Raw genomic sequence first — 16,315 nt, forward strand, 5'->3', positions numbered from 1 at the left:
ATACCATATCTTCTTTATCCATTCATCTATCAATGGGCAGTTGGGTTGCGTCCATATTTTGGTTATTATAAACAATGTTATAATAAACATAGGGAATGCATATATCTTTACAAATTAGTGTTTTCATATTCTTTGGGTAAATACCCAGTAGTAGAATTACCAGATCATATGGCAATTCTATTTTTAAAATTTTCAGGAATTGGGGCACCTGGGTGGCTCAGTGGGTTAAAGCCTCTGCCTTCAGCTCAGGTCATGATTTCAGAGTCCTGGGATAGAGCCCCACATTGGGCTCTCTGCTCTGTGGGGAGCCTGCTTCCCCTTCTCTCTCTCTGCCTGCCTCTCTGCCTACTTGTGATCTCTGTCAAATAAATAAATAAAATCTAAATTTTTGAGGAATCTCCATACTGTTTTCCACAGTGGCGGTACCAGTTTGTATTCCCACCAATAGTACATGAGGATTCCTATTTTTTCCACATCCTTGCCATCACTGTTGTTTCTTATGGTATTGATTTTAGCCATTCTGCCAGGTGTGAGGTGACATCTCATTGTGGTTTTGATGTGCATTTCCCTGATCACCAGTGATGATGAACATCTTTTCATGAGTCTGTGGCCATCTTTATGTCTTTTTTGGAGACATGTCTGTTCATGTCTTCTGCCCATTTTTAACTGGACTGTTTGTGGTATTTTGGGTGTTGAGTTGTATAAGTTCTTTACATACTTTGGATACTAACTTTTATCAGATATGTCATTGGCAAATATTTTTTCTCATTCTGTAGGTTGCCTTTCAGTTTTGTTGATAGTTTCCTTTGCTGTGCAGAGCCTTTTATTTTGATGTATTAGTCCAAACATACCTCTGATTTCATTAGAACTTCCCAACAACCCTGTGAAGCAGGTGATGCTATAGTCATTTTTTAGATGAGGAAACCAAAGGGTCAGAGATAGATGAGAGTCCCAAGATGATATACTTGGTTAGTGATGGAGCTGCTGGACAAAATGGAGATCTTTAAGTGTTGAATCTCTGCTTCTTTGGACTGAATTCGCTCTTTAAATGATTGGAATCCAATTTTTTAAAAAAAGTAAATGGAGAAGGGAGAAGGAAGAGAAGGCTGGAGGGGGTCAAGCTCTTGATAGAGGAGAGAAAGGATGGTATAAAGAAAGACTAGGGGCCCAGAGACAAATGTGCTTCTACAAGTGTTCTTGGAATGAATGTGTGTGTGTGTGTGTGTGTGTGTGTGTGTGTGTGTGTGAAAGAGAGAGAGAGAAGCATAGTTACATATGTATCCATGAACACAGAATAAGCATTACCTTATGTAGATACCTTTTTACCCAACTTGGTTGTACTGGACTTTGACCATAGCAGTGAAATATACCAAAAAATCAAGTTTCAAACAAGAAATAAAAGAAAATAAACAGATAAAAGCTCCTTCCATGTTAAATCAAGGCTGTACCAATTTCCCAGTGCAGTACAGGGCCAGGCCCAGAAACATGCTTCCCATGCCCTTCCCTATTCTTCTCCCTGAACTGTCTGTGTCCCTCCCTACCAATGCCCCCATGGGGAGCCTGTTGTAAGCCCCTCCTCATACGTGCTCTGCACTTCTCATTCTTGCCTACACCTTGGCAGTACCTGCCAGACGGTCACAGCCCTCAGGGCCAACCAAGTGACCAACAGATCCTTTGGAATAATCTGTGGTAAATACATTAGTGAATGGTAATGATTTAATGAGCCACTCCTTCTGAGTAACACAGAAAAGAAGAATTTATTTCATTCAAAGCATTATGCACAGTTTAAAACAAAGCAATATGGAAATTTTGGGCAGATATTGGCCAGGACTTCAAGGCTCCTGGAGACTTCTCAGAATCCTGCACACCACTCCAACTGTCTGTGCGGCCTGTCCATGGGCTCAGCCTGTGGCCTGCCCACAGAGATGTTTTCTGGCAGGGGGCTGCATTTAACCAGGCAAAAATCCACTCTTGTCTTCCCCTTTCTTAATTGTTTTAGTGCCCTTGGTCTAGTTAAGACTTCCAGGACATCCAGTCTGGATTATTGTAATCTCTGTATTGTGCATTTTATCTCCAGCCTCCTTGTCCTTTTATCCTAGATGTGGCTTCCAGAAAATTTATTGTAAAACAGATAGGATCATTTTACTTTCCCTCTTGGAAATCTTAAATGCCTCCCCATTTCCCTTTTTATTTTTTTAAAGATTTATTTATTCATTTTAGAGAGAGCGAATGTGAGCACAGGGTGGGGGAGGGGCAGAAGGAAAGGAAGAGAAAGTCAAGTGGACTCTGTGCTCAGTGTGCAGCTGGCATGGGGCTCGATCTCACAACCCTGAGATCAGGACCTGAGCTGAAACCAAGAGTCAGATGCTTAACCAACTGCGTGATCCGGGTGTAGCCCATTTCCCCTTTTAAGCAAAAGCTATAATGAGATATAATTCATATGCCAAAAATTCACCCATTTAAATTACACAATTCAGTGGTTTTTAGTATATTCGATGCATCCATCATCACCATTATGGGCTCAACTGTGTGCCCCAAAAACTCATATGTTGATGTCTCAACCTTAGTGATTATATTTGGAGATAGGTCTTTTAATAGTTAATTAAGAAAAGATGAATTCATATGATGGTCCATAATCCAATATGACTGGTGCCCTTATAGGAGGAGGAAATTAGACACAGACCACCCACACACTGAGGGGCCAACAAATGTAGGCACAGAGGCCAAGAAAGTTCTCAGAATAAACCAAACCTGATGACACCTTGATCTTGGACTTCCAGCCTTTAGAACTGCAAAACAATAAATGTGTTGCTTAAGTGCCCCAAGTCTGTGTATTTTGTTATGGCAGCCCTAAAAGACTAATACAACCATATTTAAGTTTAGGATATTTTCCTCATCCCCAAAAGGAAACATACCCCGTGTTGTCCATTCCTCACTTTTCTCTCTCTCTCCTATGCCTAGGTAACCACTGATCTACTTTCTGTCCTATAGATTTGTCTATTCTGGACATTTCACATAAATAAAACCGTACATTGTGTGGTTTTTAAAACAACTGGCTTCTTTCACTTAGCATAAAGTTTTTAGTATTTATCCATGTTGTAGCATGTGTCTATATTCATTTCTTTTTGTTGCTGAATGACATTCCATAGGTACACATACTGTATCTTATGTATCCACTCATCAATTGAGAGGCATTTGGGTTACCTCCACTTTGGGGCTGTGAATAAATCTGTTATAGAACATTCATGTACAGATTTTTTCTTATATGTGGACATATGTTTTAATTTTTCTTCTGAATATATGTTGAGGTAGAAATGCTGGGTCATATGGTAACTTTATGTTTAACATTTTGAGAAACAGCCAAACTGTTTCTTGAAGTGGCCGTACTATTTTGCATTCTTATTAGTCACAAATGAGGTTTCTAATTTCTCCATGTGCCTGACACTATAGCCCTAGTGGGTATGAAGTGATGTCTCTTGGGGTTTTGCTTTATATTTGCCTAATGGCTAATTTTATTTTGAACATTTTTTCATATGTTCATTAGCCATTTTTGTATCTTCTTTGGGGTAATGTCTATTTAGTTCTTAATGGGCTTGTCTTTTTATTATTGAGTAGTAAAGTTTTGTTGTAAATTCTGGAAATATGTACCTTATCAGATACATGATTTACAAATGTTTTTTCCCATCTTGTGGATTTTCTTAGTTTCTTAATGGTATCTCTTGCAGTACAAATGTTTTTAATTTTAATGAGAAAAAATTTTCTTACTTATTTTCTTTCTTTCTTTTTTTCTTTTTTGTTTTGTGTGTGTGTGTATGTGCTTTTGGTGTTCTGTCTTCTAAGAAACCATTGTCTGATCCAAGATCATGAAGATTTACTCCCATGATTTCTCCTAAGAATTTCATAGTTTTATCTTACATTTAGGTTTATGACTTATTTTGAGTTGATACTTCTGTATGGTTTTAGGCAAAGGGTTCTACTTCATTCTGTTGCTTTTAGATATCTATCTATTCCAGAATCATTTGTTGAAAAGACTTTTCTTTCTCCATTGAAATTTTCTGGCATGCTTATTGAAAATAAATGGACTATTTAGTGTAAAAATTTATTTCTGGGTTCTCATTTCCATTCTGTTGATCTATATTTATGCCAGTATCTATCTTTATGCCAGTACCATGCTGTCTTGAGTACTATAATTTTATTTTATTTTTAAAGATTTATGTATTTATTTTAGAGAGAAGTAGAGAAAGAGTATGTGCACACAGGTTTGGGGGTGGAGGGGAGTGGCAGAGAGAGAGAGAGAGAGAGAATCTCAAGCAGACTCTTCACTGAGCACAGAGCCCAAAATGGGGATCCATCTCACAACACTTGAGATCCTAACCTGAGCTGAAATCAAGAGCTGGATGTTTAACTGACTGAGCCACTGAGGTGCCCTTTGATTACTACAACATTAGAGTAAATTTTGAAATAAGGAAGTATAAGTCCTCCAACTTTGTTCTTTTTTTTTTTTTTTAAAGATTTTATTTATTTACCTGACAGAGATCACAAGTAGGCAGAGAGGCAGGCAGAGAGAGAGAGAAGGGGAAGCAGGCTCCCCGCTGCGCAGAGAGCCCGATGTGGGGCTCGATCCCAGGACCCTAGGATCACGACCTGAGCCGAAGGCAGAGGCTTTAACCCACTGAGCCACCCAGGTGCCCCTGTTCTTATTTTTTTTAATATGGTTTTAGCTATTCTAGGTCCTTGTATTTCCACATAAATTTTAGGATCAGTTTGTCACTTTCTACAAAGAAACACCTGGAATTTTGATAGATTTATATTGAATCTGTACAACAGTCTGGGGAGTTCTGCCACTGTAACAATATTGTCTTCTGATCCATGAACATGGGATGCCTTTCCACTTGTTTAGAACTTTTCTAGTTTTTTTCCAGCAATATTATTCTATAGTTTTCAGTGTAAAAGACTTCCATTTCTTTTGTTAACTTTCCCCCCAGTGTTCTATTTTTTTATTCTATCGTATAGGGAATTTAAAAAAAATTTCATTTTTGGATTATTTATGTTAGTTCAGAAGTACAATTGATTTTTGTATATTAATTTGTATCCTGCAGCTTTGCTGAACTTGTTTATTCAAATCATGTTTTTAGTGGATTCCCTAGTGTACAAGATCATGCTATATGTGAATAGAAAAGAGTTTTATTTCTTTTCCTACTGGGATGCTTTATCTTCCTTCCATCCTCCCTCCTTTCCTTTCTTCATTCCTCCCTCCCTCCTTCCCTTCCTTCCTTCCTCCCTTCTTTCCTTCCTTCCTTCCTTCCTTCCTCACTCTTTCTTTCTTCCTTCCTTTTCTCTCCTCTCCTCTCCTGTTCTCTCCTCTCCTCTCCTTTCCTTTCCTCCCTCCCTCCCTCCCTTCCTTCCTTCCCTCCTTCCTCTCTTTTTTTCTTCCTTCCTCTCCTCTCCATCTTCCTCCCTCCCTCCCTCTTCCTTTCTTTCTTTCTTGCTTGCTTGCTTTCTTCCCACTTCCCTTCTTCCTTCCTTCCTTCCTTCCTTCCTCCCTCCCTTCCTTCTTTTTCTTCTTTCTTTTTGTCTAAATACCCAGTATGGATTTGTGTGCATCTGGAAAGTGAATAAGGGTAATACAAAACCCAAAGGAGAAGAAAAGGAGGGATGGCTATTTAACATTTTCTTGGAAAATAGCTTATAAGAGATGGGCCCTTTGAGTTTTCCTTCTAAATCACCCAGCATAGGAAGCTAGAAGGATAGGTAAGGCACTTTTTAAAGAGAAAAATTGCTACTCACTAGGAAGGGTTTGAATTTGACTGGGTTGTGTCTACGTGTTGCTTTGGTCTGCCAACATCTTTTACTTTATTTTCTAATAAAAATACCCCTTTCATTTGGGGGAATATCTCCTCCTCCATTTTTCATGTTCAAGAGAAGCAGTTAATCATAGTACTTACACACCCATCCTCACAGATGTGGGCCTGTTCAGCTCTTCCTTCATAGGCTGTGAATTTTACTGTGTTCATATGGTAAACATCTTTTTCCCTTCCTTAGGTCAAGGTTTGTTTCTGTTGATTGCAATTAAAAAATCCCTAGATACCCAGACACATGTGGTAGGTGTCTCTTTAAAACTTCATCATAGCTGATGGACCACCCTAACATGTTATAGCATTACGAATCAAACACCATTGATAATAAAGCAAAATCTATTTTAAATTCAAGGATAGAAAAAAGAGAAAGATTCTAAATTGAATATAAGAGAGCTTGATACTATTGATCTTTTAAATCCTTAGTATAGAGGAAATATTGAAAGGACACCAGGATGCTAGAATGACTAAATTTAAATTTAACAGGAGACTGGAAGGAGAGTAGAAAGAGGCTAAGCTATTCCTTTAGAGGAAAACAAAGTGCTGACTATAAAGAAGAATTAACTGTATAGAAGAAATCAGTATAAGAAAACCCTGCACACACCACCAAAGCACCTTCTGTGCCCCACTGTTTCTTCTTCAAATCATACCCTGCTGGGATTACAGGTCTTTCCCCCATGCTGTCCGTCCCCCTGCACCCCCTGGCACAATCTGTGCCAGGCCCGATACTACACTTTGTTTGCATCAGGGCCGCAATCTGCCAGTTGGAGCACCTGCTGCTGGTAGGTTCCCCAATGTGCCGTTTCCCCCCACTCCTCAGGGTTTTTCCTTCCCTGACTTTCCTCCTGACCCATCTTTGGGGCCCAGTCTCCCTCTCCAGCCACTGTCTGTCCTCTGTGCTCTGTTTCTGGGCCCTCTGCTGATATGCCAGGGCTCTTCTGTTACTGTCCCCCTTCTGTTCTGTCCCTACTCTAGTCTCTCAGATATGGCAGGACTCTGGATTCCCCTCTGGCAGAAAAGGTAAGTCTTTCAGTACCTCTTCCCACAACCTTCTTCCAACAAAACCAACCTGACCTCCATTCACAAACATGAGTTCTGTTGGTTAGCATTTCCATTCAGTGCCTCTCAGGGCTCAGAAAGCAGAAGATCTCTGGATCAAACACAGGGTCTAATTTTCTAATATCAGGATGAGAAGGGACATACTGAGTAGTCTAACCTTCCATGCAGCAGCTTTGCTGAAGTCCTGTACACTTTCTCATTCCCAGACATCTCAATGGAGGACTCTAACCGACTTCATGCTCTTATGGCTCTAGCTCCATAATATGCTACCACCACCGGAGCATGTGTTCTTCCACCCTCTCTTCCCATTCCTTTTACCCCAATAGCTCCACCTGCCTTAGGTGGAAAATTCCCCTTCCACCTTCAGTAAATTTGCTCTATGGCTCCAGCTGCCCTATCTCCCCATTCTCACCACCCAGATACATGCAGTAACTTGCAGTGACATTGTGGTGGTCTCTCTCATGAGCAACTCTAGGTCATCAGGCTTCCCTATGACAGTATATTTTTTGGGATTTCACATGCTGAGAAGATATATTGACCCTTTTGTGCAGAGTAACTTTGACACATCCCCAACAAATAAATCTATTCATATCAGCAGATTCCTTCAGCTCTAAAGGTAAGTGAGCACAGCAATGCATGACTGATTCCCGGTACCCTTCCTTCAAATATCTACTGCCTGAACTTTGAGAATGACGATCTGTGCACTTCACAAATTCCTCAGAGAAAAGGGGAAGGAGAGAGAGGGCACATGAGTCTGAGAGAATTTAGAAAGGCATCCCAGAGTTTGGGAAATGAATTCCTCATACTTCATTTCATTACTTTAAAAAAATTTTTTTTAAAGATTTTTTTCATTTTATTACTTTTAAACAAAAGATGGAATTCAAGATGACAATGGAAGAAGATGGATATGGACAAAATATGACCAGTTTTAAGAAAGTTTTTTTAATACTGTGAGGCTATCTAAAAGTCCCAACAAAACATGTCACCTTTTTGTCAAGTGAGGGAGGGATTTTTAAACAAAGTGAATAAGGAACATCTTTAAACAAATCAGAATGACTGACACATATATCTTTCATAAGACAAACTGATTCAAGTTTGGAAAGATTCAAGTAGTTTAGATTAAGGTTCAGTTGGTATTTATTAAAAGCTTATTATACGGGCGCCTGGGTGGCTCAGTGGGTTAAGCCGCTGCCTTCGGTTCAGGTCATGATCTCAGGGTCCTGGGATCGAGTCCCGCGTCGGGCTCTCTGCTCAGCAGGGAGCCTGCTTCCCCCTCTCTCTCTCTCTCTCTCTCTGCCTGCCTCTCCATTTACTTGTGATCTCTCTGTCAAATAAAAAAATAAAATCTTTAAAAAAAAAAGCTTATTATACATAAAAGTTTATATCTGAGGATTTCACACATATATAATCTTACTGAATGCCCCAAATAATCTTATAAAATTGTCATCATTATTCCCACTTTACAAATGAGCAAATTGAAGCTTGAGCCAATTAAATTCTTTCTGGCCAAAGTTGAGAGTCAGATGAAATCCTTTCTAATACTTTCTGCCCCTCCCCCCAACTATAATTAGGTTATCATTGACAAATAAAATTGGAAGACATTTAAAGTGTACAAAATGATGATTTGAGGTACATGTACATTGTGACAGAATCCCCCCCCCATCAAATTATTTAACACATCCATCACCCCACATATTTAACTTATTATTTTTTTGGTGAGAATATTTCGATTTTACTCTCTAAGTAAATTTTATTGAAGGATTTATTAATTTATTTTAGAGAGAGAGAGAGTGAGCTTGAGCAGGGGCAGGGACAGTGGGAGGGGGAGACAGAGAATCTCAAGGGGACTCCCTGCTGATCCTAGAGACTGACCCAGGGCTCGATCCCATGATGCTGAAAGCATGACCTGAGCCGAACCAAGAGCTGGTCACTTAACAACCTGAGTCACCCAGGCGCCCCTCTGAGCAAATTTCAATTACAAGTACAAAATACAGTGTTATTAATTATAGTCACTATGTTACACACTAGATCCTCAGCCTTATTCATCCTATTACTGAAATCTGGATCTTTTTACCAATCTCTCCCTATTGCTCCCACCAGCGCCCAGCAACCACCGTTCTACTCTCTATGTCTGAGTGGAACATTTTCTTTCTTCTTTTTTTTTTTTTAGATTCCACATGTAAGTGATACCATCTTCCTAATGTTCATGAGCTGTTGCAAAGCCAGTACAATTACTAAGATCCAACAGAAGCCAAAGGAAGTAACTGACAATGAAAAATGAGCAGAACCCTTTCTCCAGCGAGGAGGAGTACTTGCAGGAAGGCAATTATACCGTTGCCTAGGGGAAAACAGAAACTTTCCTTCAAGGATGGTGCACAGCACTCATTTGCCAAAGCCCTGGGGTTTCAGAGGGGCACTAGATCTAGGCCTGAGCTCATGACCATCCATCAGGCAGAGGCGAGGGCCCTGGGAGAAGGGTGCACGCCCACTCCCTTACAGAGAATGGAATCCATACCTATTGGAAATGTGACAGAACGATTCGTAACACATGAACTCAGCTCATAAATTGTCATGTCTTTCGGTGACCTTGTAAAAGGTACAAAGTTTTTTTTTTTTTTGTCATGTGGAAAATGAAAACAAAGTAAAATTATGCACACTTGTATAACTTGTCTGTGTCTGCCCACCCTGGGGCCTGAACTGAGGTGCTTCAGCCTGTGCTGCAGAGCTCACCTGGATTGGCAGGCAGGGGCCCCCCTCCTCTTTGCTGGCTATCCCTGTCTGGTAAAGTCACCTCAGGGAGATACCCCTCTCTCCACCACACCCTACTCCTTACCACATTAAACTACTTTGAGTGCAGCCCATCCCGAGCCAGACAATTTCTTTATGCTCTGCTTATGCCCCATTCCCGTCCATGGGGGGATGAATCTCTTTACTTCAAAGTAAAGGACACTGCTTTAAAACAATTGTTTTATTAGGGTGCCTCAGTGGCTCAGTCAGTTAAATGTGTGCTTCGGCTCAGGTCATGATCTTGGGGTCCCGGGATCAAGACCCGTGTGGGGCTCTCTGCTCAGCAGGGAGTCTGCTTCTCCCTCTCCCTTTGCCCCTCCCATCACCCCCACTTGTGCTCTCTATCTCTCTCTCAAATAAATAAATAAAATCTTTAAAAAACCCCCCAAGCCCCAATTGTCTTATAGAATGCAGACAGTATAATATCTCAGATTAGAATGAAAATAACTGATGTGCAAGCTCTTTTGATTTGGTCGGAGCCGAGGAAGGTGATCATGATGTACTTTAGTGTAAGAGAACTCTGTGGCCTAGAAGACAGGAGATGGAGATGTCTGGCATTCAGGATTAATGGGTAATTTAGATGAGAGGTGAGTAAAGTCAATCTGTCTGATAGTATTTAATGAGAAGATAGGTAAGATCAAGTGTGTGGAAGCCTTAGGTATGGTGCCAGGCACAAAGAACCTGGAGACACTGGGAAGCTGGGAAGTGGCAGAAAGGGAGGAAGTAGTGAAAAGGGAAGCCACATAGCTGGTGAACCCTCTCACATAATTGGTGGATTTTTCAAGGGTGCCCCGCAGGGGCTCAGAGAAATGGAGACTCTCAATGTGGACTAGTTTCCTTAGTGTTCTTCTTTTGTCAGTTGAGTGGGCTTGATGGCTGTGGATGACACTGATTGTTCCAATGACACAAATGCTTGATTTTTCCAAATGAAAAAATCAGGTAAAGACTGGTTTCTTGCGAAAGTCCCCCTGATAAGGACAGGGGCACCATGCTGTTTCCTTTCAGGCAATGTAGGGTCTTCCTCCAGGCCCCTGGAAGATGGCAGATTACATGGCCTGACTGTCCCAACTGCAGACTTAGGAAAATGTGGTCATCCTCGAGATTACTCAGGTGGAATTTTGGACACATCTAGGAATATCAGGTCAACAGCTGTTACTTGTTGAGCTGTCACTTTCCCTTCTTTAGGACCATCCAGAGGAAGAGAATCCAGTAGTAGAGAAGAATTGCCCAACTGTTAATTCTCTTCATATCAGGCTGTTGGACAGAGTTTTCAAGAAGGAAACGTTTTGTTGTACTCTGTAACATTACTCTGGAAAGTTTAGTTTCTGAGATGATGCACAATTGACTTTTGAAGTAGTGATTGGTTTTACAGCTGCAGGTGTGCTCTTGGACCTTAATTTTGGCAGAGCAAGAGGGCACCTGAAGACTGCAGTCTTGACTCTAGAATTTCTACATTGGCGAGGCCTTGGGTAGCAACCTGCTTGCAAGCATGGTTTAGGGTAAGACAGAAGCTTACCTTGGCTGGGCTTGGGGTGAGTTAGGTTGAGTAGATACACTGCTTTCAGAGAGTATATTTCACTGGGATGGCTTGGAGATCATATTCTTTCTGATTATGCAGGAGGGCACACAGCTCTGTCAGCACTCTCATGGTGTGAACTGTTACAAGATGATGGGATGGAGAAGGGGCAATTGCTTGTTGAAGTGTAATGGACAGTACATTGATCAAGGGAGTTAGGAGATGTGGGTTTCAGTCCTTGCTCTGCTAACAGTCCCCCTTAGACAAATCAGACTCTCCTCTCTTTAAGTGGTAGGTTAGTTATGTTTGAAAGGAGGGAAGTAATCTAGGTCAGCACTGTCACATAGAAATATAATGTGAGAAACATGGAATTAAAAATTTTCTAGCAGGCACAATTTAAAAATCAAAAGAAACAAGTAAATTGATAATCACTTTGACCCCATATATCCAAATTATTACTGTTTCAACAGGTAATCAGTGTAAACATTATTAGTGAGACATTTTACATCCAATTATGTATTAGTTTTTCAAAGTCTGGTGTGTAGTTTACACTTATGACAGGTTGCAATTGGACCAGCATGGTTTGAGTGCATAGTGATCCCATATGGTCAAGGGTTGCCATATTGGACAGCATGAATTTAGATGATGTCTGGGGGTCTATCCAGTTCTAACATTCTATGATTCCATGACAGGCCACCCCTGGACTGCTTTGCCTTTTTCTAAACCATCTTTCTTTTGGGTTCTCATCTCTGAAAGACTCCAGTGTCAACCTGAACAGGAAGAATCATTTGTGACTAGACCCTTCTGCCCCAGAGATGCTGTAGACCTCCCAGGAACAAAGCAATTAACTCTTCTGCTTACCTTGGGAAATCACTTTGAGATCCCGTGTGAAAGAAGATGATACATACAAATGCAAAGTAATTAGTCCTTGAGCATTTCTTCTGACATAGTCATGGACGTAAGTGCAGTCTGTGATGCATGTTCCTGCCCGAAGCCTCAGGAAGTGTAATTAACTATCTCCTGTAAAGAGCTAGGAGATGCTCCAGATGAAAGGTGGCCAGTGAGAGCCAAACATCACCCGGAGCAACATCTGATCATGCCCATCCCCAGTCAGCACCATTACAAGCCCGACTGACGTCATTTCTGCAGTTAGCAGCTCTTCCACCTGTGGAAAGATGTAATAGGGGTGTTGAGGCCCCACCAGGTGATCTTTTGCATTGTTGTAGATTCTAAGAAGCAGACTCCATTTCCCTGAAATTGTTCACATGCTGCCTAATTGAGCTTGCCTCTCCTCAAGCTGAAGTCACTTCTGGTAGTAGATGAGTCAGAAATAGCTATGTGATTTCATTTGCACTTGATACTGGAGACTGGGTGAATTCTTGTACCCCGAGACCGCAATCACCAGCTGGTGCCAGGTCCTTGACTTCCCTGTGAGAAAGAATTCAAGAATGAGTCAGAGTAAAGTATAGCAGAAGAAGCTTCATTGCAAAATGAAAGTACACACTTGAGAGAAGGGAGTCTGGGCACACTCAGATAGAGGATGTTAGTTGCCCCGGGTAGGTGTGGGTCTCTGATCTTTATGGGCAGTTATAATAAAGGGGTGGAATCTTTTTGCAGAGTTGTGAAAACAGGCAGGTCTTCCAAGAACTGTGGATGTTATTACGCATGCTCTATGCTAGTTACTATGCCAAGTGCAGTCTTTTTTTTTTTTTTTTTTTTTTGCATATACTCTGATTGCACAATTAGTCCTCTGGCTCCCTGAATGGAAGGGTGGTCATTTGCAGGCTAACTGGGTCTTTGTGCCCATCTGTGGCATGGGTTGGAGCAACAGGGTTTTTGTAGCCATGAGAAATCACAGGGCTATCACAGGATTTACTCAGTTGTCCCAAATACCCTGTCAGGTTCACCCTGTTCCTGTCCTTTTTCCTCTTGCAGTTACCCTACCTTTCCCTGTTCTACCTGCCTCATCTTCCTCCTTCTGAGAATTCCATTCCTTAATTCTTTAAAAGGTATAGAAAGGAACAGATCTGTCACCTGTAGCTGCTTCCTACTGACTTAGGGGCATTGGCCCCGCCTGATATGGGAATGAAATTTTCTGGCCATCTCTCTCAGGGTTTCATTGGTGTGTCTGCAGGAGGGTCTGTGGTGGAGATGGGTTGACATTCTTGCATGACCATCATCGTAACATGGAACTGTTGTGATCTAGAAGGGACAAACTTTGACAGCTGATTGAATATGCATGGGAAAATGTGCATCAATATGCATCAGTATTAAGATAGTCAAGGGTCCTAGAAAAGGTAAGATGTAAACAAAGATGCTGTGTAAGTAACACCTGAGTGTATTTAATAGCAGATTAGGCTGTATCTAGGATTTTCTGAGAAATGGTGGAGCTTGGGGTGAAGTTGTGAAGCCAGGTAGTTTGTTCCAAGATTTTAGTTGCTCCCATTTCCACCTATCCAGAGACATTAATGTAAAAACAGCAAGAAATATTAGCCAAAGCACATACTATTATGTGCTTTGGCTAATACTATTTGGCACATACTATTATGTGCTTTGGCTAATACTCCTCCTTGTGCAGCCAATAATCAGAGGCAATTCTGTAGTTCATCACCATTGCTACCAAGAAATCTATTGATTGCCCTAAAGGTTTAAAATTTTGTCCTGACTGTTGGGCAATAATGACATAGATCTTGTGATGTTTTTGGCTGTCACACTATTGTAGACTATTTCTCATTGTGCAATGAGGCTTCCTGTGTGTGCCACTGCTTGCAGAACTATTAACACTATCCCCCTCTTTTTTCTGGTTTTAGATGTTTTTGAGGATTTAATGACTCATGGGTTATTGGTAGATATTTGAGTGTGTTCATGTGGGGGGACAGACATATCAAATTGTCCAGCAGTTTGATGATATGTGATTTATGTCTGAACATTGAAAATGTATGTCCAAGCATTGAACTGCTTATCCCTGATTGTTGTGCATACATGAGCTGAAGGAATCCATTTTTTATAGAGGTCAAGGGATCCTCTTGTATGACTTTACCTCCATTCTTGTAATCCCAATAGTCATTATCCTCCTTGTCATCCTGTCACCTGACGACATCCTGGGTAGTCATGTCCCTACTGTAATTTCATATTTAACTTTAGAATTTTCTTCCAGTCTGCACCTGAGTATCTATTGTAGGCCAATCTTAGTTGTCTAGGATCACATCCTGGTAGACAGAAATCAGGGGAATTACATTTGCATGGGACAGGGCCCAGGATGCTGTCTCCTCTAGCAGTGAATAGCATCAGAGCAGTCCATAGGGAGGACAAAGAGTATTTTGTGGCTTATTCATCTGAGGATCTAAATTGGTGTACCAGACAAGTGAGTGCAGGCTCAGACATTTGTGGGTGGGTGTATTAACTAGGTGGGCTGATATTTTTCGGATAGGATTTGGTCCCCATTTAAGTCTTCTGTAAACTGGGTAATTTTGGATTGCTTCCCATGGGCTGGTTGTCCAATGAGTGGGATTTGTTTCATGTCACTGGAGAGTTTAGGGTGACATACCCAACAGTTATTTAAGGAGGTGTTCCAAATGAGGTTTGGAGTAAACTGGACCCAAATATTATTTTCCCATTCAGAGCCCAAAGAAGTTGACACCCTGAAAGCATGATAAGGAGCGTAAGCATATTGGGTATGGCTATACCCAGCAAAGAGGAGAGTTCTTTTCCCCAAGGCACACTAAGACTGTAATAGCACAGTAACATGAAAGAAATAATAAGGCGACTAGGATTCCCAGCAGAAATAGTCACATTACTTATTTTTTAGCTTTGCTTGCAGAACAATAGCTTGAGATCCTTCAGGGTTTCACACGTGTCCTGTTTTGTGTCCTGTGTTGACTGAGAAGGAATGGATTTAACCCTAGATAGGTGAACCCAGGGGGCTATTTCCTGGAGTTGGACTGCAGTTGGTGTCCTCAAGATGACCTGGTATGGGCCCATCCATTTGCACTGGAGTTGATCTATGAAGGAGCCCTCTTTCCAGGTCTTTGAGAAAGACCATATCTCCTGGGAGGAATGAGGAGGTTAAATTTTGGGGGTTGGGAGCCAGGAGGATTTTACTTCCATATTCTGTAAGGCTTTTTTTTTTTTTTTTTTTTTTTAAATTGTCTCAGGTTTATGGTATGTCTGGTTTTTTCTTGAACCTCAGTTTCAATTAGATAAGTTGAGGTAGGTACAGTTCTTTCATACAACATCTCATAGGGACTAAATTGAAGTTTGGATTTGGGGACAGTTTTGACCTGAAGGAGAGCAATGGACAGTAATTTTATCCATGATTCACAAGTTTCTTGGCATAGTTTGGCTGTTGTCTTTTTGAGGTAATGACTAGCTTCTTTCCCTTTTCCAGAGGATTGAGGTCTCCAGGAAGCAGAGAATGATAATTGATTCCAAGGGCTTTAACTAATTTTTGCATGACTTTGGCTGTAGAGGTCAGGGAAGACCAAATTGTGGGATAACTTCCTTAAGTATTACTTTGGAACCTCTGAAGCCCTTCTGTCCTACATGGGAATGCTTCTATTCATCCTGTGAAGGTATCAGTTAGTACTAGGAGCTATTTATAACTTCATGCCTGTGGCATCTGGGTAAAGTCTATTTTTCAGTTTTCACTGGGATACATTCCTCAATGTTGGGCTGCTCTTGGAAGTGGAGGTGGTTTCATTCTGCCTCCTGGTTTATTATGGTGGCCTGAGGACACAGCTTACTAATATCTTTAACTGTTGGATCCACTTTTTGAGAAGGAGATGGGTAACCTGTGATGTTACAGTGTCACTTCCTTTGTGGGTGGGGTCAAGTATTTGGTTAATGACTTTCCATTGGCACTATGTGGGGGGAGTAGTACTTTGTCTTCCCTTATCGACCATCCAATAGGGTCTTCATTAAATCCTTTTTGTTTAGCCCAATCTGTCTCTATTGGAGTATATTTTGGGTTAGTTAGGGGCAGAGAGGCCTGGGGTCATAAGGCCAAGGTATTGGCTTTAATGGTCTTTGTAGCAGCTGCTTTTTTTGTTGTTGTTGCTTGTTTGTTTGTTTGTTTTTGTTTTTGTTGCCTCTAGAGTGT

General features: G+C 41.1%; 1 long non-coding RNA gene across 2 annotated transcripts in view; it reads left to right on the top strand.

Annotated features, from left to right (window-relative positions):
• LOC125092880 (uncharacterized) overlaps positions 1 to 11,133 on the top strand; it is a 128,664-nt gene extending 117,531 nt beyond the window's left edge. Inside the window, exons 3-6 of one of the 2 annotated variants that reach the window (XR_007125087.1) lie at positions 6,043 to 6,101; positions 9,085 to 9,510; positions 10,109 to 10,288; positions 10,887 to 11,133. This is a non-coding gene — a long non-coding RNA (uncharacterized LOC125092880). The remainder of the gene's footprint in view (positions 1 to 6,042; positions 6,102 to 9,084; positions 9,511 to 10,108; positions 10,289 to 10,886) is intronic. The other variant, XR_007125088.1, reaches the window with a different exon arrangement.
• Positions 11,134 to 16,315: the final 5,182 nt, after the last annotated feature.

This window comes from Lutra lutra, chromosome 2 (genome assembly GCF_902655055.1).
Source record: "Lutra lutra chromosome 2, mLutLut1.2, whole genome shotgun sequence".
Lineage (NCBI taxonomy): Eukaryota > Metazoa > Chordata > Mammalia > Carnivora > Mustelidae > Lutra > Lutra lutra.